Source organism: Myotis davidii, unplaced genomic scaffold (assembly GCF_000327345.1).
Source record: "Myotis davidii unplaced genomic scaffold, ASM32734v1 scaffold425, whole genome shotgun sequence".
Lineage (NCBI taxonomy): Eukaryota > Metazoa > Chordata > Mammalia > Chiroptera > Vespertilionidae > Myotis > Myotis davidii.
The window spans coordinates 2,453,724-2,467,918 of NW_006296413.1; positions in this window are offsets into that span (position 1 = coordinate 2,453,724).

Sequence of the window (14,195 nt, forward strand, 5' to 3'; positions counted from 1 at the left end):
GCGGCACCCCGCCACCTCCTCCTGCCTTGGTTCCTTCTCGGTCCCCTCCGATGCCTGGGCTGCGGGGATGGGGGGGGGAGAGGAAGGGCATGGAGTGTGAATCCTACCACCGGCGAGCACAGCCTCCCACCTTTTAGGGAGGCTTTGCAGAAAGACAGTTGAAATGATGGTACCTTCTCTTCCTATCAAGGTTTGCATTCTGGCATAAAGGCAGGGTGTAAACCCAAGGTGTTATTTATTACCAGCACCCCGCCACCTCCTCCTGCCTTGGTTCCTTCTCGGTCCCCTCCGATGCCTGGGCTGCGGGGATGGGGGGGGGAGAGGAAGGGCATGGAGTGTGAATCCTACCACCGGCGAGCACAGCCTCCCACCTTTTAGGGAGGCTTTGCAGAAAGACAGTTGAAATGATGGTACCTTCTCTTCCTATCAAGGTTTGCATTCTGGCATAAAGGCAGGGTGTAAACCCAAGGTGTTATTTATTACCACACTGGGCTTTCCTGCATGCAAACTCTGGGAGTTTTACGGACATTCTGTGCTTGGTTTCACAACATCCTTCCGGGACAAGCTCAAGTGCCAGGTAGCGTTTTAAAGACAGACACTCAGAGCTCGCACGGTCACTCTCACAGAGAGGAGGGCAGCCCTCTGCAACAGCAGCATCTCACAAGCGAAGATTTGTTCGTATGGTATCACCCTCTTGCATGCCAGTCGTTGGGAAATAGTCTTTACTCTGATAGCAGTTTTGTTCAGACTTCTTAGGTTTTCAGAGCACTGATAGCAAGGTCTTTACCAAAACTTTATCAGGTCTACAGCCTTCTTATTAAGTCTTTCAAACTCCAGTAGGTATTTACAAGTCTCCCACACGGGCACCACCAGATGTGATCCCGTAGGCATCTGGGTCTCTGTAGGTATAGAAAAATGCAGCAGCTTGTTTATTTTGTTAAGTTGGAAAGATTTTTGTCATTTGTCAGATTAAGTAAGCGTTGGGCCTCATTGCTATTTGCAGAATAAGTGCCTTTATTTTCTTTCCACTCATCCCTGTAGCCCACAGGATACTTGGGGGCAAACAGAGAGAAGGAGGCCTCTTGCTGTAGGTCAACTTGGTCTTCTTGCCCTTTATCTTAAGGTCCAGAGCCCCTTAACTAATTAGTCCTTATCTGAGTTGCTCACCTTCAGCAAACAAGTGACTTCTACAGGTTTAACTCAGGTGAGTGCGCTGGGAGGAAACCTATGAAGAATCCAAGAACAATAATAGGTAATACTTATTTGGGGACAGGATCGCAAATAAAGGTTTGTCCGATTGCAGCCAGGTCTTTTCCAATTGAAAACCATTTGTTGACTAGTCTGCAATGGGAGAAATGATGTTTAAAGAGACATACAGAGCCCTAGCCGGTTTGGCTCAGTGGATAGAGCATCGACCTGCGGACTGAAAAGTCCCAGGTTCGATTCCGGTCAAGGGCATATGCCTAGGTTGCGGGCTCAATCCCCAGTAGGTGGTGTGCAGGTGGCAGCTGATCAATGATTCTCTCTCAGCATTGATGTTTCTATCTCTCTCCCTCTCCCTTCCTCTCTGAAATCAATAAAAATGTATTTAAAAAAATAGACAGACATACACAATGGTTTCTCCACAAGCCAGCTTTGTTAATATTCCAAGGCAGATGTGCAGGGTGAGATAAAAGATAAGCAGATGGCTAGTGATTCCCCCACAATCACAATGGCTGTGGTTGGCAAGAGTATATCATAGGGTTTACTGTTTTGTCCTAAAAAAAAAAAAAAAAAAGGCCATTTTCAAGGAGAATAGAGCTTGGGGAAGTCCCCAAGAAGGCCGCTAGAATTATGAATTACATGGCTTCAATTGTAATGGCAGGGAGAAGGGGAGAGCGATAGATGAGAAGAAGGAAAGAAAAATTCCTTCTAGAATCATTGAGTAGTGCATCCCTGGCTGGAACAAGCTGGTGCCTTAATAAGGTATTAACAAGTCTCTGCCTTCTTGAGCAAAGCTAAGACCCAACAAATGCTGAGAGTCAGAATCCAGACCACCGACTTCGTTTGTGAGACTTCAGTGAGTGAAAAGAGAACTCTGTAGTCTCGTCAACTAAATTATTTTCAATTTTTCTGCACTCCTTAAATGTTAAGGAGGAAGTGGGGATGTCCCAAAAAGTGGAGGTCTGAACCAAAATAAAGAAGTTGGTCTAGCCCTAGCCGGTTTGGCTCAGTGGCTAGACTAGAGCATCTGCCTGTCAATTCCGGTCAAGGGCACATACCTCAGTTGCAGGATCCTCCCTAGCCTGGGTCCTGGTTGGGGCACGTGCAGGAGGCAACCAATCGACGTGTTTCTCTCACATTGCTATTTCTCTCTGTCTTTCCCTCTCTCTAAAAATCACTGGAAAAATATCCTTGGGTGAGGATTTAAAAAAAAATGTTGGTTTTTAAGATCCCCAGAGATAGCGTAACCAGTGAGTAGTTAAACAGCTCTGGAATCAGCCCTGGCAATGGTTAGAGCATTGGCCCTTGGACCAAAGGGTCGCAGGTTTGATTCCTGGTCAAGGGCATGTACCTCAGTTGCAGGTTCCCCAGCCCCAGCAGGGGCGTATGCAGGAGGCAGCCAATTGTGTCTCTTTCACGAGTCACCGATGTTTCTCTCTCTCCCTCTCCTCCCTCCCTCCTACTCTCTCTATAAATCAATGGAAAAAATATCCTAAAAAAAAAAAACTCTGGGATCAGAGACTGAATGTTTACTATCTAATCAGTCTTAATGAACTGCGCAGAGCCTTGGTTTTTCATCTATAAAGTTGGAAAAATACCTCTCAAAGTGAAACATTGTTTTAAAGCTCAGTGTTTGGCACATTTACTGTTTCTGATCTCTAGCTTTAAAGAAAATTTTTTATATATGCACCCATATGTTCATAGCAGCACAATTCACCATAGCTAAGATCTGGAAACAGCCTAAGTGCCCATCAGTAGATGAATGGATTAGAAAACTGTGGTACATCTACACAATGGAATACTATGCTGCTGTAAAAAAGATATAAGCATAACCAATGGACATAAGACACTGGGGGGTAGCGGAGGCCAGGAGATTGTCAAGAGCCGGGGGCGGGGGGGAAGGGACATATATGTAATACCCTTTGTAATACTGTAAGCAATAAAAAAAAATAAAATAAAGTTTTTAGTAAAGATGCTTCAATACAGTGGGGTCTTGATTTACGAGTGTCCTGACGAGTTTTTCGAGATATGAGCCGTCTCTCGGCCGATTTTTTTGCTTTGAGTTGCGAGCTAAAATTCGGGTTACGAGCCAGCTTCAGATACCCCACCGCTAGTTGGTGCAGCGAATGTCACAGTGAACGCCACAACATCAGCCCAGCATCCGGTGTCTCACTCGTTCACTTTAATGATTTGACATACGAGTAATTTGAGTTACGAGCTCAGTCACGGAACGAATTAAACTCGTAAGTCAAGGCCCAGTGTATGCCCTAGTTGGTTTGGCTCATTGGTTAGAGCACCGGTCAGCTGACCAAAGGGCCTAAGACACATACCTTGGTTGCAGATTTGCTCCCCACACCCCTCCCCCCTTCCTGGTGATACATGATGTTTCTCCTCTCTCCCCTCTTCCTCCCTCCCTTTCGCTCTCTAAAAATCAATAGAAAAATTATCCTCCAATGAGGATTAAAAAGAAAAAAAAATCCTTCAATATTTAAGCAAATTTACAGAGTGTAAGTCATGACTCTTGGCTTTTCTTTCCTTTCCTAGTTCCTAAGTCTCTCTTTCCTCCCTCATTCTGATCTCGATTTTTCTCTCTTCCCTGACTCTGTCTTTCTGTCTTTCTCATCACCACCCACCTCCTACGGTCCTGTTATTTCCATCCTTCTCTCAATCACTGTGCTGCTCCGCACCTGCTGTGTTCATTCCTCTTTCCTAGCCAGCTGTTGTCATCTGCTCTTTCACCATCAGGGTAGACCTTGCAGGCCCACTTCCCTTTGGTGCACTTAACATGTGCGCTCCGGTTTTGTTACTTAACCATTTCCTGAACATCTCCCTTCACCTCCCTCCACTAGACTATAAGTTCCTTGAAGTCCACATTTGTATCCTTAAAAGACCTCCCAAAATCAATACCACATACTTACTGTGTCAACCTGAAGGTGGCTAAAAACTAGGTGTTGGGTGGTTATAAATTTTAAGGGATAGAAATTTTTTCTTTTGAGTCTGGAAGTAAAATCTGAGTTGAGCAGGTGGCACTGGGGACGGAAGCCGGAAATGCCCTGCAGATTGTCATATCATTGAACATGGATGGCACTTGTAAGTTTCATGGACTTTGGGACTACAGTACCACCACCCTCCCTGGCCCAGTGGCTTCTTGCTGCCACCCCATCCCCCCAAGCATATGGCCTGTCTTTGTGAAGACCTGCCTCTCCTGAGTCATGAGGTTGACTTTGGCTACTGGGGCAGCGGCAGCAGCATCCGGGATCCACCTGCTCTTTCGGCCACGTTAGCTTCTCCTTGGGGCCAGGCTACCCTCACTTCCACTTTTAAAAGGGAGGGACTTCCTGCCCTTCTTGACAGTGGGGCCTCGCTACACCTGTGCTTGGTAGGGAGCGTTACTTGCCACCTTGGGGTTTCAAAGTCGGTTTGCAACCTTGTGTTTGTGTGCTGGCCCTGCTGGTGATAGTTCTGTGGTGCCCAGCCACATCCCCAAGGGACCAGTTGCCTAAACGCTTAAGCCTGTCCCTAGATCCTCTCCGACGGTTTCATCTTTGCCCATCTTCTTCATGGGCATTCACTGCCTTATGGCAGCTTCAGCTAAGGCTGGCATTCCTTTGGCTGCTTTGTGTGGGGTCCTTACCAGCTGTGTGTAAAGAGCCCAGTCTCTCAACTCCATTCTCTCTTTAATAAAAACACAAATCATGACTCCTGCCGGATTTCCTTCTAGGGTTATGGAGGAGTCAATTGGACTAATGGGCATAAATGTCCTATGGAAGCTGGGAGACAGCATATTTTGAAAGTATTTCTGGTTCTCCTATTTTCTTCCCTACATGAAGCATTTGTTGCAGTTCCTGAGTATTGTGGGCCCAACACTAAATTGAGTGCTTAGATGGAGAAAGTAGATTTGAAAAATTAGAAAGCTTGCTTTTACCCTTGAAGACTTCAGGTCATGGAGAAGATACTGCCGGAAGCCGGTCCATCCTTGCTGCTTGACACAGTCGCTGCAGGGAAGAAACATCTGCACAGCATATGTTTCAAGCGTATATGGCGTACTGGCATACTGTTCTTAATATGTTTGCTCACCTTTTTGGTGCTATGTGTTGTAACCAAGGTCACCTCTCCGAGAAAGGTTGTTTCCCCAGGTAGGGATTTTTCCCTGAAGTTAGAGAGTGAATAAAAACCCTTAACTAAATTCCAGGCGGGTAGTTCATCACTTTAAGTACGAACAATCATCCTTAAGCTACATAATCTTTACTCCCTGGAATGGAGATAGAAACGCCCTAACCTTTGGAATAGAGATTGACAGGATTAAAATCAACTGGTATAAATACAGATGTAACAAAACAATAAAAGACAGAACCTGGCTGGAGATCCTGGCTAGAGAACCCGGCTAGGCTGCTGATCAATTGAATGCTGTCTCTGTGTCATTCCTTCTTTGCCGACTTGCTCAAGCCACACAGGACACACCTTTGGGAACCCCTGGACCTTCTGGGGTTGGACCCCAACAAGATACCATGAAGCTATGACATTCTTAAAGAACCACCTTTGCCTTAACCGGTTTGGCTCAGCAGATAAAGCCTCAGCCTGCAGACCAAAGGGTCCTGGGTTTGATTCTGGTCAAGGGCACATGCCTGGGTTGTGGGCTCGATCCCCAGTGGGGGGTGTGCAAGAGGCAGCCAATCCATGATTCTCTCTCATCATGGATGTTTCTATCTCTCCCTCTCCCTTCCTATCTGAAATCAATAAAAATACATATTTTTTTTTTTAAAAAGAGAGAACCACCGTCATTGTAGTGAATGTAGGCAATAAGGACTGGGTATAGAATTCCACTTGGATGTAGGCCCCATAGGGCAGGATGTTTTGTTCAGTTATTCATGTTCATTACGGCATCCCCTGTGCCCAGAACAGCGCCAGGCATAGTTGGCACTCATTCTTCGTATTTATTGAATCAATGAATAAAAACTAATGCAGTGAGTGATGCATTTGAGGGACAGAGGAGTGTGAAGGCTTGGCAGGCAGAGCTTAAACCCTTGCAGAGAAGTTTGATTTTGATAAAGAGAGGCACATCTGTCCTGGAGCAGAAGGTAATGTAATAGCTATTATTCCAGGTAAATGGTTCCTGCGGCTGTCACTTCAGCTGGAATAGAGGTGTGAGAATCGAAAGCCCCTACTGCTGCAAACCAGCCAGGAGGTAAGTATGCACATCTCAGGCCAAGTTCTTCACTGTCTTTTTATGTCAGCCTCTCCTGTGATCTAGCCTCTCTGCTCCACTTATCTCCGCAGCCTCCATTCACTGGGCCATGCCTTTAGAGTCCATATTAGAGCACCGCTTTTGATGTGATATTATAAACTTAATATCTCCAGTCAATTGTTTTTCACAATGCCCCTTTAATTATACTGTTTATTATATTCAAAGTGTGTAATTTTAAAATGACAACCTTCTTTTCCCCCAAGATGTTTGCTACATACTTAAACTCTGAAATGTATTCAGTCTTCTTTTATTTCTGGCTAAATCTATTTTTGCACTCTCTGGGGGAACCACAAGAAAATATTGACTGTGTTTAAGGTGAGATTTCCAGGTTATATTTTTGCAATTATACTTGATTTGCCACAGCTTGGAGTTGATGTTTCTTTTTGTTTTATTTTTAAGGGTTCATGTTTTGATTGGCCATAATTACTAGATCTGCTTATACTTTGATCTAATTATCTTCTTACTAGAGGCCCCATGCACGAATTTGTGCACCAGTGGGGTCCCTCGGCCTGGTCTGCAGGATTGGGCTGAAACCGGCTCTTCGACATCCCCTAGGGGTCCTGGATTGTGAGAGGGTGCAGGCCAGGCTGAGGGACCCCACGGGTGCACAATTGGGGCCAGGGAGGGATGCGGCAGGTTGGTCAACCCGTCTCACTCAGTCCCAATCAACTGGACCCTCCTGGTCAGAGTGTCTGACCCTGGTAGTCAGTGCATATCATAGCCAACAGTTGAGCGGCCTTAGCATATCATTAGTATAATATGCTTTGATTGGTTGAATGGAAGACCGGACACTTAGCATATTTTATTATATAGGATTGGTGAGCCACATATCCTTATTAACTTTCTATTCCTGTATAATTGTATTGGTAAGGAATGTGGGAGACACTCCTTTTTTATTTTTTTGCAAGACACTATATACCTTAGTCCTTTATTATTTTAACTGATTACAAGATTTACCCATCTATTTTTTAAATGTTTTTATTGATTTTAGAGAAAAAGGAAGGGAAAGGGGGAGAGAGAGAAACACTGATCAGCTAGCTGCCTCTTGCACGTCCCCTACTGGGGATCAAGCCTGAAACCAGGACATGTGCCCTGACCAGGAATTGAACCAGGGACCTTTTGAGACAACGCTCAACCAACAGAGCCACATGGACCAGGACTACCCATCTATGTTTTTAATGCATCTGTTTATATTGGTGAAAGCTTGTGGTTTCCGTAAATGTTAGTATTTAAACATTTTCTATTTCATGTTGGTATTTAGTATTCATTTACTATTTCCTATATTTTATGCATTTTATAGTTAAAAATGCATAAAAGTAGGCAATTGAATTCTCACTTCTGGCTTGCTGGAAGATAAATATAGAATCTACAGGGGCTTCGTTTTTCTGAATCCACACTCTTCCTCTTGAAGGGACCATATTTCTTTCTACATGCATTTAAGTTGCTCTTTATTACACAGGCAAGTAATTTAGATGAAATTAATAGTAGAACAGTGTCCCTAATTTTCAATGCTTTATCTTAATTTTTTAATGTACTTATGGTTAAAACTGCCTCACATCGAAGTGGATCTCGTTATGACCATTACCCTCATCAACCACAAAATACATACTAATTTCTAAGCATCTGCTGTCTCCTCAGGATTTAAAAATTATAGGATTTGGACCCTGCCCTCAGGAGCTTACAGTTTAAATTGAAAAACAAAAAACAAAAACAAAACAAAACCACAAACAAACACTACTTCAAAAGTGCCCAGCATGGCAGAGCCGGGGAAGGAGAAATGAAGGCTGTTTCTGCACTGCATAGCTTTCAGAGCTGCGGCAACACCACTCTCAAACCCAGTGTGTTTATTTGGTATTGCACTAATTTCTTCCCTAAAGAGTCTGTTAGGTTCTCATTGATGAACGAAATATTAGCACTGAATCACAGAATCTTAGAGCTGGCATGGAGCTTGGAGGTCATTTAATCCAACCAAATCATGTTGCTTTAATAGCTATTATTCCAGGTAAACTGTTCCTTTTTTTCCTTTCTTTTTTCTGAGAGAGAGGAAGGGAGAGAGAGAAACATTGATTTGCTGTTCCCACTCATCTATGCATTCATTGGTTGACTCTTGCGTGTGCCCGATTGGGGATCAAACCCAAAACCTTGGTGCATCGGGACAATGGTCCAACTAACTGAGCTATCCAGCCATGGCTCCAATCAGATCATTTAAAAAACTGGCAGTCTGAGGCCTGAAGATGTTAAACAGCTTGGGCAACGTCATACAGCTAGTTTAGTAATGAAATTGGAACCATAAACCATGTCTTCTGATAGCGCTCTTTCTGCTACGCCTTAAATTGATGGCATTTTTAACCAGGTCTAATGTTTGTTCATGTGTTCCTTCCCCAGAAAGAGCACCTGCCTGTGCAGGGCACTATGCTTGGCACTGGGGTTGCAACATGAGTGTGCATGAGAGCACATTTTGGGGGTCTCGGGTGACCATGTAAATGAGCCTCTAAGCCGAGATCCTTTGAAAGAGTGGAAGAGTCTAAGAACTATATGTACATCGGGCATAAGCCAGGACAAGTGCCCGGATGGACATCAGGTCTGTGCAGGATATATACCTGGTCTATACAGGATACTTACTGTGAGGGCACAAATGTGGGAGGACCCAATTCTGCTGTGAGGGAGGGGTGTCCAGTCCCGAAGGCTTTGTGGAGGAGGCAATGCTTGAAAGTTACTGGGGTTTTGATATTCATCAAGAGGACAATGTGGGAAGGGCATTTCCCACCCCTGGCATCTAGACTAGTGATGGCGAACCTTTGAAACTCGGTGTGTCAGCATTTTGAAAAACCCTAACTTAACTCTGGTGCCGTGTCACATATAGAAATTTTTTGATCTTTGCAACCATAGTAAAACAAAGATTTATATTTTTGATATTTATTTTATATATTTAAATGCCATTTAACAAAGAAAAATCAACCAAAAAAATGAGTTCGCGTGTCACCTCTGACACGCGCGTTGTAGGTTCGCTGTCACTGATCTAGACACACAGCAGGGCAACCAAGAAGAGCTGAGGCAGCAGAGGGGGAGGACCTCCCCACCCTATTCAGCACGTGGGCGGGGCTTTGTCCTTTGTAGGGACGATGGGTATTTGGTCACCCAGGCAGCAAGTATTGTCTACTAGGTAGCAGTCATTGTTGCAGGCACTGGGAATACCATGGACACTACAGGCAGGTCCCTGCTCAGACATGGTGTAGTGGCCCAGTGGCGACCCCGGAGATACACTGTGCACCACACAATGAACACATCACCTTGCTCAAGCCACACAGGTCTCAGGATTTCCAATGGGATCTGCGCCTCTCCTGGTAGGCCATCGTCCTAGGATATAAGTGAGTTAGCATTCACAGTGAAAGAACACCGTCAGGACCATAGCAAGTGCTTGTCAAAAATAATTGTGGTCCGGCCAGAGTGGCTCAATAGTGGAGCGTCAACCTATGAACCAGGAGGTCAAGGTTCGATTCCCAATCAGGACACATGCCTGAGCTGCGGGCTCGATCCTCAGTGTGGGGCGTGCAGGAGGCAGCCGATCAATGATTCTCTCTCATCATTGATGTTTATATCTCTCTCTCCCTCTCCCTTCCTCTCTGAAATAAATAAAAATATATTATAAAAAAAAAGACCATGGGAGAAACAAGATGTCCCTGGAAAGTGTAGAAAGGAGGCCAGAATCCAGGGACAGAGCTGCAGGGAGGAGGACTCTGCCCAGCTCATTATATTAGTGCTTGCAGAATGAATGGATGTAGGAAGTGTTCAGCAGAGGAAGAGGAATCTATGAAAATAGCTGAGCAGGAGAGAGCAGAGAGATAAGAGAGAAAAAGGTGCAACTAGCACGGAGAGTGTGAGCAGGAGGGAGGGGCCCAGGCGTCAGATGAAGCTGCAAGACCACCCTTGGATGGGGAACCATTATGACATCACTGTCAACCTTTGCCAACAGAGTCAATGCAGTTGGCAAAGTGGGGGAGTTGGAATGCAATGAGCCGAGGATGAACGGGAAGTAAGCAAAGACGGTGAGTGTATACCCTTCTTTCAAGTAAGAAAAGAAGGTGTACACCCTGTGAAGAGGAGAGCAGAGGGGAGACAAACAGGGGGTGGTCATTGGAGAGAAACAAGCTTGTGTGTCCTGCAAAAACGTGTCAGTAGAGAAAGGTGGAGCCCTAGCCAGTTTAGCTCAGTGGATAGAGTGTCGAACTGCAGACTGAAGGGTCCCGGGGTCAATTCCGGTCAAGGGCACATTGCCCAGGTTGCGGGCTCGATCCCCAGTGTGGGCCATGCAGGAGACAGTCAATCAATGATTCTCTCTCATCATTGATGTTTCTATTTCTCTCCACCTTCCCCTTCCTCTTTGAAATCAATATAAATATATATATATATTTTTTTTAAAAGGAAGAAAGAAAATGGAGCCTGGAAATCAGGGATAAGAGATAGAGCAGGAGGTTCTCAGAGCGGAACAGCCAGCGAGGCAGACTGGCTCATGAGATTAGCTCCTCTGAACAGGGAAGAGAGGTGTGGGAGCAGTGCCCAGGGAGGGTGCTGGGGCAGGAGGTTGAGGGAATTTACACTTGAAACCCCTGGAATAGCCACGGGGGTGGAGAAGGCAGTGAGGCTGCAGTCAGTTTTGAGTTCAACCCTTTGTGACAGTAGTCACGTCCTACTGCTCTTCACTTCCTTGGAGGGAGAGATGTGTGGATTTGGGAAGCCGAGCGAGTGATGGTCCACTTCCTGTGACCGCTAGTCATGCCCGAGGCCAGTGAGGACCCCGGCAGGTGCCTGCACAGGAAGGAGAGCTTAGAGTCCAAAGCAGGTTGCGATGGCCCCTGCCGGCAGATAAACAGCTGCTTCTATCTCCCTGGGTCTCAGCCTCTGCCTCTCTCTCCCACCCATTGCCTTTAGGCTTTCTGCAAAGCCTAGCCCTCAGCCCTCAGCCCTCAGCTCTTCTCTCCCTCGAAGTCCTCATTTATTCTAACTTCAAATATTGTCAAATATAGCCCAACCTACCTTGGCCCTGACCTTTCCGAACCCCTGGCCAGCAACTTCATCCTTGGCGTTTCCCCCAAACTCTCCATGAGGAACCAGGTCTCCTACAGGACCCTGCCCTCCAAACAGGCTTAGGCTCTGCTCCCTCCTCCGGCCGCCTGCTGCCGGGTGAATTCCCGCTGCGCTGTAAACCACCGCCCAGCTGGGCGTTTCCTGCATGCCCTCTTGTGTTTTAATTCTGTTCCCCCTCCAGGGCAGGAAGCCCGCTGAAGGCTGGGAATCAAACCCGAGACCCTTTCATGCATGGGGCTACGCTCCAACCCCCTGAGCCACGCCGGCTGGGGCAGTCCACGCACATTAATGAACATCGTCTGCACTGACAGAGGACCCAGAAGCGGGGCTGTCGCTAGGTCTCTGGGACCTGCCCTTGGCTGGTTTGCCATCTGGGTACCATTCAGGAAGCCCCTCGAGGTACAGGAGGCTCGGGCCGCGATGATGATGGTCTTCAGAGGCACTCAGTTGAAAGATTTCGGGGCCCTATCCTAGCATAGATCACAGGGTGTCCAGCCACCTCCGGAGATTCCTCCTGGTAACTACTGTGATAAATGTTTAAATAGCCTCTGTATTTTAGACCTTTTAGATTTACAGAAAAAGTGTGAAGATAATACAGAGAGTTCTGCTATGCTCTTGCCCTTGTAGCTTAACCTGGAACAATTGTTGCAGGTAATGAACCAATATTGACACATTAGTATTAACCAAAGGCCATACTTGATGCAGATTTCCTTAGTTTTCACCTAATGTCCTTTTCTGTCCAGGAGCCCATCCAGGTCAGGGCACACTGCCCCTGAGGGTCCTGTCTCCTCAGGCTCCTCTGGGCTGGGACGGTTTCTCAGACCTGCCCTGCTTTTGATGAGTTTGACAGTTTTGAAGAGGACTATCGGGTAGCTTGTAGAATGTCCCTCAGGTGGGGTTTGATGTTTCTCTCATGATTCGATGGGTGTTAGGGATTTGGGGAGAAAGATCACAGAGGTGCTTTGATTAAACTTAATATAAAATAAGATTATTTATAAAATGGTTCATTTTCTCTCCTTTTCTAGTGGAGAGATGGACCTAGAGTTAGGGGCAGGGCACTCGGTGGGAAGGCTGTGGCTGCAGGGTAGGGTAGGCAGGGGCCAGTGCAGTGTAGTGGTCAAGATCATGGAGTTCCTGGGTTCAACTCTTGCACTTTCCCGTCTATGTCAAGAACACCCACCTTGTTAGGGGTGTTGGGAGCATTTCATGAGCAGGAAGAGAGTAACCCTGCTGGAGGGGGTGCTGGAGGTGAGCCTGAAAGTCCTGCAAGACTGGAGTGGTGGGAGATGAAAGCAACACCCGCCCCCACAGGTTCCACAGAGGAACTGCCCTCTGGGCCGGCTCTCAGGCAGCAGGGACATGGCTGATGACAGAGCAGCCTCCGTGGAACACCCACTAGCCGCCCACTTGCTGTGCACTCACCAGGCCAGGCACCTGGAAGTGACCCTGGAGGGAGGAACTATGATCTCAGCCTCTTTCCCGAACCCAGAGTCATGGAAAAAAGCTAGAAACCTTAAAACCTTTCTTCTCTAGTTGACTTGATTCCTGGGCTCCCGTTACAATTCTGAATAAAAGTCACCCTAGCACGTTGATGGGTTGGTTTCAATTAGGGGACAGTCACTCCATACAGGATGGAAGAGCAGGAAGACCTGAGCCTGCACCCTGCAAGCACCAGGTAACCTTGGGTGGGTCTCCGAACCTAAGTTCCCTTTTCTGCACGTGGGTGTGTCTGTGTGTGCGTGTGCGTGTGCGTGTGCGTGTGCGTGTGTGTGTGTGTGTGTGTGTGTGTGTGTGTGTGTTGGGGGAGGGTGATGCAGGGCCCTTGAGTAGTTAAAAGTACAGCTGGCCCTAGCCGGTTTGGCTCAATGGATAGAGTTTTGGCTCCACCAACTGAAGGGTCCCGGGTTAGAGTCCGATCAAGGGCATGTATCTCAGTTGCAGGAGGCAAACAATCGATGTGTCCACATGGATGTTTCTCTCTCTGTCTCTCCCCATCCCTCTCACTCTCTAATAAATCAATGGAAAAATATCCTAGGGTGAGGATTTTTTAAAAAGTAGCCCTGGCTGGTTTGGCTCAGTGAATAGGACTATTCAGCCTATGGACTGAAGGGTCCCGGGTTCGATTCCAGCCAAGGGCACATGCCTGGGTCCCAGTAGGGGGCGAGCAGGAGGCAGCTGATCGATGACTCTCTCTCATCATTGATGTTTCTGTCTCTCTCTCCCTTCTCTCTGAAATCAATAAAAATATATTTTAAAAGAACAACAAATGAAAAAATTAAATTACTTTTTAAAATAAAGTACTGCTGATCAGCAGGAGTCCTATTTAACCCCTTCCCCAACAATTTTTTTGTTAAAAACGTTTCTTTTTCAGACTAATTTTTTTATTTTGGTTCTATATAGCATTTTTGATGCTGGTTATGAAAACAGTTTGTAACTCGTCTTCCTATAAACCATATTTTTTTACCATATTTTCTTAGTATACTCGTCGACGACTGAAAAAGAACATTTTGTGAAAACAAGTATACATGTTTCTGCCGGGGAAGGGGTTAAATCATTAAAAATATACCTGTGCTGTTCTAATTTTTCTTAGGATTGCAACAAATAAGATGGAAGCTAGCTGAACTTTAACAGAAATAATTCTTAATAATTTTATTTAGATAAA